Genomic DNA, 6,709 nt, shown 5'->3' with positions numbered 1-6,709 from the left:
ATTTCGGTTCGAATAAATCACACTTGACATTTTTGGCATTTAAATTGAGCATAGACGCTATTAAAAATACGTTTTTTCAAATTTAAATAAGTAAAATTAAGAATCTATCGTAGTCGCGACCTCGTGACTACTTACAGCAATCAGAAGAGAGAGCTCATAACGAGCAACATAAGAGATCTTTTCTGAACCGCGATTGGTTACAGAGCGGCGAAACGCTGAGGAACCGGGAGATTGACTTCCTGCATACTCATGTAAGACGCGATTCCTTTTATCGGCATCCTTTTATCTGCATCCTTACGTAAGACATTTAATAGTGTTTAATCAGTTTAAACTCTGGTAGTTGAAACTGTACGATGTAAACCAGCAAGATAATGTGTTCATTTAAAAGCCGGCAATAACCAAGTTACTGAATGCCTTTAAGCCTCGATATTTTTTTTTAAAAAACGCCGACCCCATTTTGAGATACACATACCAGTTACAACAACCAATTCAGTAATACCACCATCTATATAGACATCCACTCATTCACCAACAGTTCTATATAGTCACTCATACATATATTTACTCATCATATGTAGTGATACACCTATACATCCTGTTACACACCGACAGTCATCCAAAAGTTACTCACACACATACTCACACATGCAAATAAACTATTGAACATCCATTAATTTGCATATACGGCTATACACACACTACCACTTTATTTCTAAGGAAACTTACACATACTCACTCTCTTAAACAATCACTTATAGAAACACATGCTTATTTAAACAGGAACTCTTACAATATCTCACTCTCACATATACTTACTTATATATATCAATTCTCACATATACTAGATTAAAACATATGTTGTTACTAAAAAAGACAATAGTGAGACAGTCATCCACTCACTAACACACACATATACACACTCATCCACCTATACAGTCCTGCACATATGCTGTCTTCAAAAAACATACAGTGAGTCAGTCACCAACCCATGAAGCTACTTATACACAAAGTGAAACACTGATACATATATTTCAATATTTAAAAGTTACTTGTTAATATACATATTCACTAAAATACACTTAATAAGGCAGTGAACCAAACAATTTATTCATAAAAAACATAATAAACATAAACATCCACTTAGACACATATTTTATCATTTATTCTTCTATCAACCTTTACAAATACATATATAAAACATATTTATTTTTCAGAAAGACACACATTCACTGGCTGGTGACATCAGTGATGTCATGAGTGATGTCACTGACCATGTCATGACTGATGTAATATGTGACGTCATCAGCAGTGCATTGCAGGCGCGCAAGTTATAGTGAGTCCAACTAACTAGAACGTGGAATTTCAATGGTTTTATGTCAGTAAAATTTCCAGCTAACTATAACTGGTGTGAAACGTATGGTTTTTTCAGTGAATTCACTAGGTTTTTTAAATGCTAATTCCTAACTATAACTGGTGTGAAACCTATGTTTTTTTCAGTGAATTTACTAGGTTTTTTAAATGCTAATTCCTAACTATAACTGGTGTGAAACCTATGTTTGTTTTCGGTGAATATATATATATATATATATAAATATATATATTCTCGCTCCAAGGTTGTCCACCATTGAGTAGCACGCGAGCAGCAGCTTTATTTATGTGTAGGTGAGGACGGGGATCCGCTTGTAGACGCCGCTCCGTAATGGATCTGCCGCTCGCGTGCTACTCAAAGGTGGACAACCTGGGAGCGAGAATCTATATGCGGCAGTCCAGCCGCAGAGTATGCACCACCCCGTTAACGTGGGGGTCACGGCAGTGAAGTAGCAGCCGTACATGGGATCGAGGACGGGCCCACTTGTGGAGTCCATACAGGACTTGATTGTGTGCTTTCCGCACTACACTTCCCAGAAGTCTCATTGGAGCCTACCATCGGCGGGTGAGTTATATGAAATTGGAGAAGTGTAGCGGGTGCGCACACCGCTTCCGTTAAAGCCCCTGAAGAGAAGCAGATGGAGCTTCGAAACGCGTCGGGCAGATCCATTACGGAGCGGCGTCTACAAGCGGATCCCCGTCCTCACCTACACATAAATAAAGCTGCTGCTCGCGTGCTACTCAAAGGTGGACAACCTGGGAGCGAGAATCTATATGCGGCAGTCCAGCCGCAGAGTATGCACCACCCCGTTAACGTGGGGGTCACGGCAGTGAAGTAGCAGCCGTACATGGGATCGAGGACGGGCCCACTTGTGGAGTCCATACAGGACTTGATTGTGTGCTTTCCGCACTATACTTCCCAGAAGTCTCATTGGAGCCTACCATCGGCGGGTGAGTTATATGAAATTGGAGAAGTGTAGCGGGTGCGCACACCGCTTCCGTTAAAGCCCCTGAAGAGAAGCAGATGGAGCTTCGAAACGCGTCGGGCAGATCCATTACGGAGCGGCGTCTACAAGCGGATCCCCGTCCTCACCTACACATAAATAAAGCTGCTGCTCGCGTGCTACTCAAAGGTGGACAACCTGGGAGCAAGAATCTATATGCGGCAGTCCAGCCGCAGAGTATGCACCACCCCGTTAACGTGGGGGTCACGGCAGTGAAGTAGCAGCCGTACATGGGATCGAGGACGGGCCCACTTGTGGAGTCCATACAGGACTTGATTGTGTGCTTTCCGCACTACACTTCCCAGAAGTCTCATTGGAGCCTACCATCGGCGGGTGAGTTATATGAAATTTGAGAAGTGTAGCGGGTGCGCACACCGCTTCCGTTAAAGCCCCTGAAGAGAAGCAGATGGAGCTTCGAAACGCGTCGGGCAGATCCATTACGGAGCGGCGTCTACAAGCGGATCCCCGTCCTCACCTACACATAAATAAAGCTGCTGCTCGCGTGCTACTCAAAGGTGGACAACCTGGGAGCGAGAATCTATATGCGGCAGTCCAGCCGCAGAGTATGCACCACCCCGTTAACGTGGGGGTCACGGCAGTGAAGTAGCAGCCGTACATGGGATCGAGGACGGGCCCACTTGTGGAGTCCATACAGGACTTGATTGTGTGCTTTCCGCACTACACTTCCCAGAAGTCTCATTGGAGCCTACCATCGGCGGGTGAGTTATATGAAATTGGAGAAGTGTAGCGGGTGCGCACACCGCTTCCGTTAAAGCCCCTGAAGGGAAGCAGATGGAGCTTCGAAACGCGTCGGGCAGATCCATTACGGAGCGGCGTCTACAAGCGGATCCCCGTCCTCACCTACACATAAATAAAGCTGCTGCTCGCGTGCTACTCAAAGGTGGACAACCTGGGAACGAGAATCTATATGCGGCAGTCCAGCCGCAGAGTATGCACCACCCCGTTAACGTGGGGGTCACAGCAGTGAAGTAGCAGCCGTACATGGGATTGAGGACGGGCCCACTTGTGGAGTCCATACAGGACTTGATTGTGTGCTTTCCGCACTACACTTCCCAGAAGTCTCATTGGAGCCTACCATCGGCGGGTGAGTTATATGAAATTGGAGAAGTGTAGCGGGTGCGCACACCGCTTCCGTTAAAGCCCCTGAAGAGAAGCAGATGGAGCTTCGAAACGCGTCGGGCAGATCCATTACGGAGCAGCGTCTACAAGCGGATCCCTGTCCTCACCTACACATAAATAAAGCTGCTGCTCGCGTGCTACTCAAAGGTGGACAACCTGGGAGCGAGAATCTATATGCGGCAGTCCAGCCGCAGAGTATGCACCACCCCGTTAACGTGGGGGTCACGGCAGTGAAGTAGCAGCCGTACATGGGATCGAGGACGGGCCCACTTGTGGAGTCCATACAGGACTTGATTGTGTGCTTTCCGCACTACACTTCCCAGAAGTCTCATTGGAGCCTACCATCGGCGGGTGAGTTATATGAAATTGGAGAAGTGTAGCGGGTGCGCACACCGCTTCCGTTAAAACCCCTGAAGAGAAGCAGATGGAGCTTCGAAACGCGTCGGGCAGATCCATTACGGAGCGGCGTCTACAAGCGGATCCCCGTCCTCACCTACACATAAATAAAGCTGCTGCTCGCGTGCTACTCAAAGGTGGACAACCTGGGAGCGAGAATCTATATGCGGCAGTCCAGCCGCAGAGTATGCACCACCCCGTTAACGTGGGGGTCACGGCAGTGAAGTAGCAGCCGTACATGGGATCGAGGACGGGCCCACTTGTGGAGTCCATACAGGACTTGATTGTGTGCTTTCCGCACTACACTTCCCAGAAGTCTCATTGGAGCCTACCATCGGCGGGTGAGTTATATGAAATTGGAGAAGTGTAGCGGGTGCGCACACCGCTTCCGTTAAAGCCCCTGAAGAGAAGCAGATGAAGCTTCGAAACGCGTCGGGCAGATCCATTACGGAGCGGCGTCTACAAGCGGATCCCCGTCCTCACCTACGCATAAATAAAGCTGCTGCTCGCGTGCTACTCAAAGGTGGACAACCTGGGAGCGAGAATCTATATGCGGCAGTCCAGCCGCAGAGTATGCACCACCCCGTTAACGTGGGGGTCACGGCAGTGAAGTAGCAGCCGTACATGGGATCGAGGACGGGCCTACTTGTGGAGTCCATACAGGACTTGATTGTGTGCTTTCCGCACTACACTTCCCAGAAGTCTCATTGGAGCCTACCATCGGCGGGTGAGTTATATGAAATTGGAGAAGTGTAGCGGGTGCGCACACCGCTTCCGTTAAAGCCCCTGAAGAGAAGCAGATGGAGCTTCGAAACGCGTCGGGCAGATCCATTACGGAGCGGCGTCTACAAGCGGATCCCCGTCCTCACCTACACATAAATAAAGCTGCTGCTCGCGTGCTACTCAAAGGTGGACAACCTGGGAGCGAGAATCTATATGCGGCAGTCCAGCCGCAGAGTATGCACCACCCCGTTAACGTGGGGGCCACGGCAGTGAAGTAGCAGCCGTACATGGGATCGAGGACGGGCCCACTTGTGGAGTCCATACAGGACTTGATTGTGTGCTTTCCGCACTACACTTCCCAGAAGTCTCATTGGAGCCTACCATCGGCAGGTGAGTTATATGAAATTGGAGAAGTGTAGCGGGTGCGCACACCGCTTCCGTTAAAGCCCCTGAAGAGAAGCAGATGGAGCTTCGAAACGCGTTGGGCAGATCCATTACGGAGCGGCGTCTACAAGCGGATCCCCGTCCTCACCTACACATAAATAAAGCTGCTTCTCGCGTGCTACTCAAAGGTGGACAACCTGGGAGCGAGAATCTATATGCGGCAGTCCAGCCGCAGAGTATGCACCACCCCGTTAACGTGGGGGTCACGGCAGTGAAGTAGCAGCCGTACATGGGATCGAGGACGGGCCCACTTGTGGAGTCCATACAGGACTTGATTGTGTGCTTTCCGCACTACACTTCCCAGAAGTCTCATTGGAGCCTACCATCGGCGGGTGAGTTATAGGAAATTGGAGAAGTGTAGCGGGTGCGCACACCGCTTCCGTTAAAGCCCCTGAAGAGAAGCAGATGGAGCTTCGAAACGTGTCGGGCAGATCCATTACGGAGCGGCGTCTACAAGCGGATCCCCGTCCCCACCTACACATAAATAAAGCTGCTGCTCGCGTGCTACTCAAAGGTGGACAACCTGGGAGCGAGAATCTATATGCGGCAGTCCAGCCGCAGAGTATGCACCACCCCGTTAACGTGGGGGTCACGGCAGTGAAGTAGCAGCCGTACATGGGATCGAGGACGGGCCCACTTGTGGAGTCCATACAGGACTTGATTGTGTGCTTTCCGCACTACACTTCCCAGAAGTCTCATTGGAGCCTACCATCGGCGGGTGAGTTATATGAAATTGGAGAAGTGTAGCGGGTGCGCACACCGCTTCCGTTAAAGTCCCTGAAGAGAAGCAGATGGAGCTTCGAAACGCGTCGGGCAGATCCATTACGGAGCGGCGTCTACAAGCGGATCCCCGTCCTCACCTACACATAAATAAAGCTGCTGCTCGCGTGCTACTTAAAGGTGGACAACCTGGGAGTGAGAATATATATATACATATATATATATATATATATATATATATATATATATATATATATATATATATATATATATATATATAAATGTACATGAATTTATATAGAGCAAATCACCACCGGTTTCTAAGCGCTTGCTTAGGGAACCCGTCCTGGTAGACCCCTGTGAGATAACCCCGGCAGGGCATCCGCAAGGTGAAAGCCAGGCATCCCGCCGCAAGGGGCCTTGGTGGAGATTAAGCAAGCTATTGCCCAGAGTCGCAGAGTGTGAACCCGTGAATTGAGTAGGCACCGGAGCGAGAATTGTCGAGTCCATGGACATTTTAGGACTCAAGACCCCGTCGAGCCGGGAATTGAACCCTGGTCCCGGGCTGACCTCTGCTTCCAGGTCTGCCTCCTCTAACCAGTGAGCCACACTGCCTCCTTGTCCATGTATATAGGTATCGGTAATCCCGTGAGTCCGCCTGGAACTTCAATTAGCCCTGAATGGACTGAGGTATTCTATCTCTGTGGGGCAATTCAAGTCGCGCATTCGACTGCCCCCACTCGGTGTGCGATTTGGAGCAACAGGCTACTGCAGTATGCAAGGGGACCCAGGGCAGACACGCCTGTTTCATCTGACTCTTGACCCACCAGACTCACCTGAACTTGCGCCCATCCAATGATGTTACTCACTCCCCCACACCACCTACCTGACGTTGCCAACATAGTGCCTGTTGG

This window comes from Lissotriton vulgaris, chromosome 4_1 (assembly GCF_964263255.1).
Source record: "Lissotriton vulgaris chromosome 4_1, aLisVul1.2, whole genome shotgun sequence".
In the NCBI taxonomy this organism is placed as follows: domain Eukaryota; kingdom Metazoa; phylum Chordata; class Amphibia; order Caudata; family Salamandridae; genus Lissotriton; species Lissotriton vulgaris.
This window is presented reverse-complemented; position numbering follows the sequence as displayed.